Below are 12,207 nucleotides of genomic sequence, written 5' to 3'. Positions count from 1 at the left end.
GAATTTGAGATTGGCGAACAGTTCGAGTAGAACAACGCTCATCTCTACTCTTTGGCTTTGCTTTTCTTCTCCTCATTGGATTTTTCATGTTAAAAGTTGCAGAAGCCAGATGACAAGCTCATTTTGGTTCAACTTCAGCAACTGTGCATTGCATTGCCATGTAATGTAATGCAATGCTATCTATCTAGCTCTCCCTCTTTACTTCCTTTTGGATAAACAGACATATTAGGCAAGCATTTTGGAGCTTTCACCTAAATAACTACAGGTGGTGAGATAAGCTGCACAATATAATTGACCTTTCAGTATATTGTTGCACACACACCATCTATTTAGCAAATGCCCTTGTTATCAACAGCAGCCTTTTAAACTCACCTGAGCTAACAGGTATGTGCGCTGGTTACTCTGCTGCGCTTAAAATTTCTTTTTTGGTTTGCTACAATGCCTTTTCTGAAACGTTGTCTCCCTCTGCTGGAACACTGACTTCTTTCATTTAATGCCTGCAGACTATAAAAGAGAAACCAACCCAAAAAGTTTGGTTGATTAGTCTGTGGCATTCTTTTAAACTGTTGCTTATGGCGGTCTCTGTGAGCTTCTCAGTGACATTCAGCCATCCAGGTATCCCGCCTGCAGTAGATGGAATGTGGCAATGGAACGCTGGCTGCGCGTGTCATAATAGGCTCTGAGCCTTTATATACCTGCGCACAGCAGCAGCCACCTTCAGTCTGCTGCTGGACAGCCAGCAGCAGCAGCAGGAAAGGTAAGTAATCAGCAACCCTCCTGCTAAGGGTAGACAGCTGCTCGTTCCACCCCCCCATGCCTTAATTGGTTCTCCTCCCTTCTAACGGTGTTGAGGCGGGTGGGAACAGCCGGGGGTGAGGGTGCTGTGCTAAAAGAGGTGGAGTTATGCAGATCTAAAACGCGTGGATTGCAGCAGCAGCAAGCCGAAAAGTGCAGGCATGTGAGGGATCTAGAGGTTGACAGCATGTCTTCTTAACGGGAGTCCAGGTGGCCATCTCCACAAATGGACTTTTCAGGATCCTTGGGTGGCACCGTAGTCCGAAACCAATTCTGGTTATCGCTTCTCGGCCTTTTGGCTAAGATCAAGTGTAGTATCTTTCGAAAAGGCGGTTTTGGATGTTGGCCGCCCTAGTAGATTGATACATTATGCACACTGGGGCTTAGGCGCTTGTTAGTACGCCAGTTGGCTAATATAGTTATCTGGTGGAAAGCATGGCCCCCCAGGATCGACGCCATTGGGCCGGGGAAGATTGAAAGCCCGAAGTGTGAAGTGCCCCAGGAGTGGTGACCCTGGGGTGCCTTAACTCACTGGGATTGGGAACCCCACTTGAGTTTATGGCACATTTGCACTAGCACTTCAATATTTCTTTCTTCACACACACCCTTATTCCGGGCCTTCTGGCCTTAGGATGGGGAATTTTTCAATTCCCGGTCGAAGGTCCGGGCAGTATTATACTGTGAAACCTTCACTATTTATTTAATTTTTTTTGTCACTGTGTGTCCACTTTTTCACGTGTGTCCACGTCCTTACTAGGATTTTGTCGGGATGCGGTTCCCTTACGGGTTCCTCTCTTGGCAGGTCTAGGGGGGGAGTGTGTGGCCATCAGGTTCCGCTCCCCCCTGAACCCCCCTGGCTCTCCTCTTTCGGGAGGAGAGCGTTGTTGGCTCCCCTCTTCCGGGAGGGGAGCACAGTCTTTGGCTTCCAGTGCCTTGCTCGGGTGAGAACTCGGGCAGGTATTGGGGGTAAGATTGGGTCGCCTCTGGCTCCGGCTGGAGGTGGCTATTTGTCCCTGTTCCTCGCTGTGGCCTTCTGGCTCGGAGGGACGGGGAATGGTTTGGGGTACCCTTCTCCTTTTGGAGAGGGTTTCAAGAAGACCAGCATTCTAGTGCACTTTTTTTTGTGGCACTTGTCACTTTTTTAAGCGCACTCGGGTTTTGTACACGAATTCGGGCTTTCGATAAAAAAAAAAAATCTGTTCTTATCAGTTTAATATCTGATACGTCCCCTATCTGGGGACCATATATTAAATGGATTTTTAGAACAGGGAGATGGAAAAAGAGCTTGCTCTGTCCACTCCACGCATTGACCTGGTATTGCAGTATCTCCAGGACCGGTGCACCCCTTCTTTAATGCAGTTTCTAAAATCAGAAAGAATTGAATTCAATGCTTTTTGTTCATTTTGCTTGTTTGTCGGATTTTGGGATGGACTCTTTGGCTTTGCTTTTCTTCTCCTCATTGGATTTTTCATGTTAAAAGTTGCAGAAGCCAGATGACAAGCTCATTTTGGTTCAACTTCAGCAACTGTGCATTGCATTGCCATGTAATGTAATGCAATGCTATCTATCTAGCTCTCCCTCTTTACTTCCTTTTGGATAAACAGACATATTAGGCAAGCATTTTGGAGCTTTCACCTAAATAACTACAGGTGGTGAGATAAGCTGCACAATATAATTGACCTTTCAGTATATTGTTGCACACACACCATCTATTTAGCAAATGCCCTTGTTATCAACAGCAGCCTTTTAAACTCACCTGAGCTAACAGGTATGTGAGCTGGTTACTCTGCTGCGCTTAAAATTTCTTTTTTGGTTTGCTACAATGCCTTTTCTGAAACGTTGTCTCCCTCTGCTGGAACACTGACTTCTTTAGTTTAATGCCTGCAGACTATAAAAGAGAAACCAACCCAAAAAGTTTGGTTGATTAGTCTGTGGCATTCTTTTAAACTGTTGCTTATGGCGGTCTCTGTGAGCTTCTCAGTGACATTCAGCCATCCAGGTATCCCGCCTGCAGTAGATGGAATGTGGCAATGGAACGCTGGCTGCGCGTGTCATAATAGGCTCTGAGCCTTTATATACCTGCGCACAGCAGCAGCCACCTTCAGTCTGCTGCTGGACAGCCAGCAGCAGCAGCAGGAAAGGTAAGTAATCAGCAACCCTCCTGCTAAGGCTAGACAGCTGCTCGTTCCACCCCCCCCGCCTTAATTGGTTCTCCTCCCTTCTAACGGTGTTGAGGCGGGTGGGAACAGCCGGGGGTGAGGGTGCTGTGCTAAAAGAGGTGGAGTTATGCAGATCTAAAACGCGTGGATTGCAGCAGCAGCAAGCCGAAAAGTGCAGGCATGTGAGGGATCTAGAGGTTGACAGCATGTCTTCTTAACGGGAGTCCAGGTGGCCATCTCCACAAATGGACTTTTCAGGATCCTTGGGTGGCACCGTAGTCCGAAACCAATTCTGGTTATCGCTTCTCGGCCTTTTGGCTACGATCAAGTGCTTTATTGTAGGAGATTGTGGTTGAAGGGCACTCGGGTACCCCTCTCCTTGGCCTGGCAGGATCGTCCACTTTGGTGGACTTAACCTGCTTGCTGCTATTAGGGAGAGGGCTTAGTCCCAGGGTAACGAGTTGCGATCCCCCAGCTTCCAGGTGTTTTTCGCTGCAAGAACACTGGGAGCGCAGATTGCAAGCAGCTGCAATTTGCAACCTTGTTGCGTTTTTCCATGGAGGTTGACCCTAACCTCGTGCCTCTTTATGCGAGGCTAAAAAACTCTATCCGAGTTCACTTCACGGCGGGTGGCTCGGATATGAGGAAATTAGGGTATGTAGTCCAGGAAGTGCTCAGGAACCTTCTTGGCGTACAAAGGAATGAAATTCTCTCCATCCAGGATTATCCCAGAAGAGGTGACTATGACATCACATTCACCGGAGAAGGTATTTTTAGAGATGTACTAGAAAAGTTAAAAAAAGTTGAAAATAGTCCTGTTTTGAAAGGGATACAAATTGTTGAGCACGTCCTGGATGAGGTAAGACTGGTTATTGTAAAAGTATTTTCGCCCTTTGTTTCTGCTCCAGAAGTAATGTCATTTCTAGCAATTTATTTTAAAAGTGTTAAATGTATTGGGAAGATATTAAACGAATATAACATATGGACATCTAAGTGGAAATTCCTTGTGAAGTGTACAAGAGATCCAAATACACCAGGTGGTATACGGCTCCCCCCTGCCCGTTTCAAAATTGGGCAAACAAATGGGGATTTCTTCTTTTCTGGGATGCCAGTATATTGCAGAAATTGTGGGCGCTATGGTCATTCAAAAGAAAACTGTCATGTATCATGTAGAAATTGTGCTAGTGAAGAACATGAGACAAAAGAATGCCCTAAGGAAAAGAAATGCAGTTTTTGCCAGACTCCAGGTCACTTTTATTTTTCTTGCCCTCACAGATTTCGGGAAGATGAGCAAAAGGGGAAGTCCAAGACGTCCGACCAAGGACCAAAAAATCAGACCACCCCTCAGGAGGAGGAACAACAACCTGGAGCCTCTGGAGACAATAAGGGCGTACCAAATAGTGAAGTGTCTCCAGAGTCTATGACAGGTAAAATACCAAATCCCAAAACCTGGCTGCAGGACCTGCGGGAGTCCAAAAGGAGGGCTGAGAAGGAGCAGAAGGGCACTACTGGTAAGGTCAAAAGGGACCGGCAAAAGGCCGACACAGAAGCCCATTCCCAGTCTGGGTCTCCTAGGGCTGAGGGCGCTGAGTGGATAAAGGTGGGTCCTAAGAAAAAGAAAAAGGGTGGTTCGGAGGAGGCAGCAGGAGGTGAACAGATGGACACTTCTCCAGAAGGGGACGTGGACGCTGGACCCTCAGGGGTTTCGGTCTCCGCTGCTACAGGTGGGGACCGGGATCTTGCTGCCTCTGAAGAGTCAGAGGCTCTGCCTTGTGCGCAACCTCCTCCTATAGGACGACCTTCTACAGGTCAAACAGGGGCGGCGGAACCCCTCGGGGACCCACCTGATGAGGAACTGCATGGCCAGCCAATGGAGACCCAGCGGGTTCTGCCAGCCAGCCCTCCGAGCTATGCCAGTGTAGCGTCGGGTTTATATAAATGTGGTAATCTTTCCTCCTCCACGGAGACTCTCGTGACGATACTATCAGATGAGGAGGGAGGCGCAAGCCCAGTGGTCTGATCAGGTTCATCGGACAGGTAAATCCGTTGCTCTTAGTTACCTAAGTAAAATTTTTACATTTTCTAATGATGGCTGAACTCAAAGGTATTTCCCTCAACGTGAGAGGCATAAAATCTAATACGAGAAGAACTGCTCTTTTTAATTTTTTTACGTGTTTTACTGCATCTGTATTTTTTCTGCAAGAATGTAATATCCCACATGAAATGTCATATCAAAAATATAAAGATGAGTGGAAGTGTGGGCCATCTGTCTGGTCCGGATCGAATGCTGCAGGATCAGCGGGTGTAGCCATACTTTTTAAAGGGAACGTTTTAATTGATTTTATTCAGGAAATTTTACCAGGTCGTATTTTATTAGTGAAAGCTTTTATTGATGGTATTAGATGGCAGTTTTTAAATTTTTATGGATCCCCAGAGAAAAATGAAAGAGCCGAAATGCTTGATCTTTTACCATTATTTATTAATAACTCTGAACCTTTTATCTTAGCAGGGGATTTTAATTGTGTTTTAAAAGGTGAAAACCGGCGCTCCAGCTCTGTAAGCAGGAACTACGATAAAACCTCAGGTATGCTACATGATATAGTCAAAGATACTAAATTGATAGACATATATAAAGAGTGTCATAGTGACAGCCCAGAGGACGCCGGTTTCACTTGGAGCAATGCTAATTGTAGCTCTAGGATTGATTTTATTTTTGGTTCAGATAAAACAATACCTGCCAAATGTGAAGTTTTAACTAATATATTTTCAGACCATAAACTTTTATCCTTTACCATAAAAGTAAATGACAACAAAAAATGTGGTAAGAAAAGCTGGAAAATGAACGTATCCCTTTTAACCGACCCGCAGATTTTATCAGATTTTATTGAGTTTTATAGGAAATGTAGAAAAGGGAAAAAAACAAATGAGACTATGAGTGTATGGTGGGATAGAATGAAAGTAAAAATAAAAGACTTTTTTATTAAAAAGAGTATATGTAGAGCCAAAGAAAAATATGAAGAATATAGAATTTTAAATACCCGCCTACAAACATTATTTAAGCTCAGAGACAATGGGATAGATGTACAACTTGATATTTCAAACTTAAAAGAAGAGATTTCAAAATGGCTAGAACAAAAAGGAAAAGAGATAATTTTTCGTTCTAGAGTACAACATATAGAAGAAAATGAAAAGTGTTCCAGATATTTTTTTAGGAAAAATAAAAAAGAAAAAGTGATAATTGACCATATAGATGGTGAGAATAATATAAAAAATATGCTGGGTAAAGTTGAGGTTTTTTTTTTTCTAATCTTTTTAATGGAAAAAATATAGATAATAAATTAATGGATGATTCGCTACAAGGACTAACAGCTGTTTTAGATCCCGCATCCCAAGAGTTTTTATCCCAAGTTTTAACGGAACAAGAAGTGTTAAAAACTATTAAAAGTTTTAAAAATGGAAAGGTCCCTGGTCCTGATGACATCCCAATAGAATTTTATGTATGTTTTTATGATATTTTAAAAGATGATTTGTTTTATTTGTTTACTGAGGTTTTTAATAATAAGGTTTTATTAAATTCCTGGAAGAAAGGTGAAGTCTCCCTCCTATACAAAAAAGGTGATAAATCAAAATTAGAAAACTGGAGACCAATAACACTTTTAAATTGTGACTATAAAATAATGGCTAAAATTTGTGCAAATCGTCTAAAAGAAGTCATCAGCAAAGTTATTCATTCTAATCAAGTGTGTGGGGTGCCGGGGCGCAGTATATGGGACAATCTGAATTTAGTGAAAGACTGTATTGAGGATGTGAAAGACAGAAAGGGGAAAATGGCGATTTTATCTATTGATTTTGAAAAAGCATTTGACCGTGTCTCACACTTTTATCTTTTTAAAGTTTTAGAGAAAATGGGCATACCAGAAGGGTTTTTACTATCGCTTAAAGCATTTTACAAGGATTGTACAAGTAAGATTTTAGTGAATGGTTTTAAGACACAAGAGGTATTTTTACGGTCAGGGGTGAAACAGGGATGCCCTCTGTCCCCCCTACTGTTTATCTGTGCACTGGAACCAATGTTATGTGCAATACGCCAAAATAAACAGATATGCGGTGTCCCTCTGCCTGGAAGCGGTGGTTTGGAGGCCAAGGCTGTAGGCTACATGGATGACGTGGCGGTCTTGTGTACAGATGCACCATCACTTACGGCCACTCTCCATCAAGTGCAATCCTTTTGTCTAGCTTCTGGTTTTAAAATCAATTTTAATAAGTGTAACATTTTAAGTGTTGGGGGGATGATTTTACGTGATGTACCAATTAATGTCTCCGAATCCATTTCCATTTTAGGCATATCATTCACTGAAAATAATGATGGTTATAATAGTTGGGAAACAGTTACACAGAAAGTAAATACGAAAATATGTATGTGGAACATGAGGAGACTTACAATGGAGGGTAAAGTATTGGTTTTAAAGATGGTGATTTTACCTCTTTTATTGTATGTTAGCATGGTTTTCCCCCCGCCTGTTAATGTTTTAAAAAAGATAACCAAAACCTGTTTTACCTTCTTTTGGAACTCAAAAATGGAAAAGCTGAAAAGAGAAATCGTGATGAAATCAAAAGTAAAAGGTGGTAAAGATTTTCCAGATTTTAATAGGTTTCTTTTAATCCATCTGTTCGTTTACTGTTTTAATGCCCTTTTTAAGAATCACTATTGGTCCTTTTTTATGCGTTTTAATACAGGATTTTTTATGAGAAAGTTTGGATGGTATGAAGTTAATATATCTGTGCCCCATGCTTTTAATTTGTCGACGCATTATGAGATTTTAAGGAAAATAGTGTCTGATTTTAATTTAGGGACTAAGAAAATAGAGGAATTAAGAAATAGTAAGAAACTAATTAAAGAAATACGTAAAAGTGAGGAAATATGTAATGTTGACAGATATGATGATGACAAATCTATGTCTATCTGGAAAATGATTAACGTTTTTTATCTTTTTAATGAACAGAGAGATCTGGCTTGGAGTTGCATGCACCGCTGTCTTCCTTGCCGGGCATTCCAATACAGAAGAGGATTTGTGAGGTCTGCCATCTGCCCAAGAACCGGATGCCAAGACGAGGAAACGGTGGAACATCTATTATGGACATGTAATTTTGCAAAGGATTTCTGGAGAAGACTGCTCCCCCTACTGGAAAGGGTGGCAGACCTCAAGGACTTTACATATAAAACTGTGCTATACGGACTTATGGAATGCCCCACAATGGACCAATACACAATGGCTTGGAAGACAGTGAACTGCGCCAAGTCATCTCTCTGGAAAGCGCGCAACATTGCTATTTTTAAACAAGATGTTTTATCAGTGAATGATGTTTTAAGTTTATGTTTATGTGAAATGTATACTTATTATTTAATTGACAAAAAGAAGAATGTACATATTTCCAAAAAATGGCTTGTTGACCAATGGAACCTAATTATTTAAAATCTTTGTATTTTTTTGTTTTGTAAATTTCATTTGTCTTTTAACGCTTGGTATTTGTTTAATTATGCTTGTAATTTGTTAAAGTTTTAATAAACGGTTTTATCCCTCTGCAGGGGATAGCCAAATTAAAAAAAAAAATCTGTTCTTATCAGTTTAATATCTGATACGTCCCCTATCTGGGGACCATATATTAAATGGATTTTTAGAACAGGGAGATGGAAAAAGAGCTTGCTCTGTCCACTCCACGCATTGACCTGGTATTGCAGTATCTCCAGGACCGGTGCACCCCTTCTTTAATGCAGTTTCTAAAATCAGAAAGAATTGAATTCAATGTTTTTTGTTCATTTTGCTTGTTTGTCGGATTTTGGGATGGACTCTTTGGCTTTGCTTTTCTTCTCCTCATTGGATTTTTCATGTTCAAAGTTGCAGAAGCCAGATTACAAGCTCATTTTGGTTCAACTTCAGCAACTGTGCATTGCATTGCCATGTAATGTGATGCAATGCTATCTTTCTAGCTCTCCCTTTTTACTTCCTTTTGGATAAACAGACATATTAGGCAAGCATTTTGGAGCTTTCACCTAAATAACTACAGGTGGTGAGATAAGCTGCACAATATAATTGACCTTTCAGTATATTGTTGCACACACACCATCTATTTAGCAAATGCCCTTGTTATCAACAGCAGCCTTTTAAACTCACCTGAGCTAACAGGTATGTGCGCTGGTTACTCTGCTGCGCTTAAAATTTCTTTTTTGGTTTGCTACAATGCCTTTTCTGAAACGTTGTCTCCTTCTGCTGGAACACTGACTTCTTTCATTTAATGCCTGCAGACTATAAAAGAGAACCCAACCCAAAAAGTTTGGTTGATTAGTCTGTGGCATTCTGTTAAACTGTTGCTTATGGCGGTCTCTGTGAGCTTCTCAGCGACATTCAGCCAGCCAGGTATCCTGCCTGCAGTAGATGGAATGTGGCAATGGAACGCTGGCTGCGCGTGTCATAATAGGCTCTGAGCCTTTATATACCTGTGCACAGCAGCAGCCACCTTCAGTCTGCTGCTGGACAGCCAGCAGCAGCAGCAGCAGGAGAGGTATGTAATCAGGAGCCCTCCTGCTAAGGGTAGACAGCTGCTTGTTCCACCCCACCCCCCGCCTTAATTGGTTCTCCTCCCTTCCAATGGTGTTGAGGCGGGTGGGAACAGCAGGGGGTGAAGGTGCTGTGTTTAAAGAGGTGGAGTTATGCAGATCTAAAACGCGTGGATTGCAGCAGCAGCAAGCCGAAAAGTGCAGGCATGTAAGGGATCTAGAGGTTGACAACATGTCTTCTTAACGGGAGTCCAGGAGCTCATCTCCACAAATGGACTTTTCAGGATCCTTGGGTGGCTCCGTAGTTTGAAACCAATTCTGGTTATCGCTTCTCGGCCTTTTGGCTAAGATCAAGTGTAGTATCTGTTCTTATCAGTTTAATATCTGATACGTCCCCTATCTGGGGACCATATATTAAATGGATTTTTAGAACAGGGAGATGGAAAAAGAGCTTGCTCTGTCCACTCCACGCATTGACCTGGTATTGCAGTATCTCCAGGACCGGTGCACCCCTTCTTTAATGCAGTTTCTAAAATCAGAAAGAATTGAATTCAATGTTTTTTGTTCATTTTGCTTGTTTGTCGGATTTTGGGATGGACTCTTTGGCTTTGCTTTTCTTCTCCTCATTGGATTTTTCATGTTCAACGTTGCAGAAGCCAGATTACAAGCTCATTTTGGTTCAACTTCAGCAACTGTGCATTGCATTGCCATGTAATGTGATGCAATGCTATCTTTCTAGCTCTCCCTTTTTACTTCCTTTTGGATAAACAGACATATTAGGCAAGCATTTTGGAGCTTTCACCTAAATAACTACAGGTGGTGAGATAAGCTGCACAATATAATTGACCTTTCAGTATATTGTTGCACACACACCATCTATTTAGCAAATGCCCTTGTTATCAACAGCAGCCTTTTAAACTCACCTGAGCTAACAGGTATGTGCGCTGGTTACTCTGCTGCGCTTAAAATTTCTTTTTTGGTTTGCTACAATGCCTTTTCTGAAACGTTGTCTCCTTCTGCTGGAACACTGACTTCTTTCATTTAATGCCTGCAGACTATAAAAGAGAACCCAACCCAAAAAGTTTGGTTGATTAGTCTGTGGCATTCTGTTAAACTGTTGCTTATGGCGGTCTCTGTGAGCTTCTCAGCGACATTCAGCCAGCCAGGTATCCTGCCTGCAGTAGATGGAATGTGGCAATGGAACGCTGGCTGCGCGTGTCATAATAGGCTCTGAGCCTTTATATACCTGTGCACAGCAGCAGCCACCTTCAGTCTGCTGCTGGACAGCCAGCAGCAGCAGCAGCAGGAGAGGTATGTAATCAGGAGCCCTCCTGCTAAGGGTAGACAGCTGCTCGTTCCACCCCACCCCCCGCCTTAATTGGTTCTCCTCCCTTCCAACGGTGTTGAGGCGGGTGGGAACAGCAGGGGGTGAAGGTGCTGTGTTTAAAGAGGTGGAGTTATGCAGATCTAAAACGCGTGGATTGCAGCAGCAGCAAGCCGAAAAGTGCAGGCATGTAAGGGATCTAGAGGTTGACAACATGTCTTCTTAACGGGAGTCCAGGAGCTCATCTCCACAAATGGACTTTTCAGGATCCTTGGGTGGCTCCGTAGTTTGAAACCAATTCTGGTTATCGCTTCTCGGCCTTTTGGCTAAGATCAAGTGTAGTATCTGTTCTTATCAGTTTAATATCTGATACGTCCCCTATCTGGGGACCATATATTAAATGGATTTTTAGAACAGGGAGATGGAAAAAGAGCTTGCTCTGTCCACTCCACGCATTGACCTGGTATTGCAGTATCTCCAGGACCGGTGCACCCCTTCTTTAATGCAGTTTCTAAAATCAGAAAGAATTGAATTCAATGTTTTTTGTTCATTTTGCTTGTTTGTCGGATTTTGGGATGGACTCTTTGGCTTTGCTTTTCTTCTCCTCATTGGATTTTTCATGTTCAAAGTTGCAGAAGCCAGATTACAAGCTCATTTTGGTTCAACTTCAGCAATTGTGCATTGCATTGCCATGTAATGTGATGCAATGCTATCTTTCTAGCTCTCCCTTTTTACTTCCTTTTGGATAAACAGACATATTAGGCAAGCATTTTGGAGCTTTCACCTAAATAACTACAGGTGGTGAGATAAGCTGCACAATATAATTGACCTTTCAGTATATTGTTGCACACACACCATCTATTTAGCAAATGCCCTTGTTATCAACAGCAGCCTTTTAAACTCACCTGAGCTAACAGGTATGTGCGCTGGTTACTCTGCTGCGCTTAAAATTTCTTTTTTGGTTTGCTACAATGCCTTTTCTGAAACGTTGTCTCCTTCTGCTGGAACACTGACTTCTTTCATTTAATGCCTGCAGACTATAAAAGAGAACCCAACCCAAAAAGTTTGGTTGATTAGTCTGTGGCATTCTGTTAAACTGTTGCTTATGGCGGTCTCTGTGAGCTTCTCAGCGACATTCAGCCAGCCAGGTATCCTGCCTGCAGTAGATGGAATGTGGCAATGGAACGCTGGCTGCGCGTGTCATAATAGGCTCTGAGCCTTTATATACCTGTGCACAGCAGCAGCCACCTTCAGTCTGCTGCTGGACAGCCAGCAGCAGCAGCAGCAGGAGAGATATGTAATCAGGAGCCCTCCTGCTAAGGGTAGACAGCTGCTCGTTCCACCCCACCCCCCGCCTTAATTGGTTCTCCTCC

The 12,207-nt window shown here is 42.7% G+C and overlaps 4 non-coding genes and 1 pseudogene across 4 annotated transcripts; all 5 read left to right on the top strand.

Moving 5' to 3' along the window:
- Positions 1–1,074: 1,074 nt before the first annotated feature.
- On the top strand, positions 1,075–1,166 carry LOC141151205 (U2 spliceosomal RNA; annotated as a pseudogene).
- A 793-nt stretch (positions 1,167–1,959) lies between these two features.
- Positions 1,960–2,143, top strand: LOC141150399 (U2 spliceosomal RNA). Its single transcript, XR_012246611.1, has one exon. It is a non-coding gene; the product is annotated as a U2 spliceosomal RNA (small nuclear RNA).
- Positions 2,144–8,529: 6,386 nt separating this feature from the next.
- LOC141150454 (U2 spliceosomal RNA) lies at positions 8,530–8,719 on the top strand. The gene has a single exon (XR_012246652.1). It is a non-coding gene; the product is annotated as a U2 spliceosomal RNA (small nuclear RNA).
- Positions 8,720–9,834: 1,115 nt separating this feature from the next.
- Positions 9,835–10,025, top strand: LOC141273987 (U2 spliceosomal RNA). The gene has a single exon (XR_012322284.1). It is a non-coding gene; the product is annotated as a U2 spliceosomal RNA (small nuclear RNA).
- Positions 10,026–11,140: 1,115 nt separating this feature from the next.
- Positions 11,141–11,331, top strand: LOC141273986 (U2 spliceosomal RNA). The gene has a single exon (XR_012322283.1). It is a non-coding gene; the product is annotated as a U2 spliceosomal RNA (small nuclear RNA).
- The last annotated feature ends 876 nt before the right edge of the window (positions 11,332–12,207 follow it).

The sequence above is a fragment of the Phyllobates terribilis genome, unplaced genomic scaffold (assembly GCF_046119375.1).
Source record: "Phyllobates terribilis strain yellow unplaced genomic scaffold, ASM4611937v1 Scaffold_5__5_contigs__length_657084704, whole genome shotgun sequence".
NCBI classification, from domain to species: domain Eukaryota; kingdom Metazoa; phylum Chordata; class Amphibia; order Anura; family Dendrobatidae; genus Phyllobates; species Phyllobates terribilis.
Note: the sequence above shows the minus strand (reverse complement) of the source record. Positions and strands in the feature narration are given on the sequence as shown.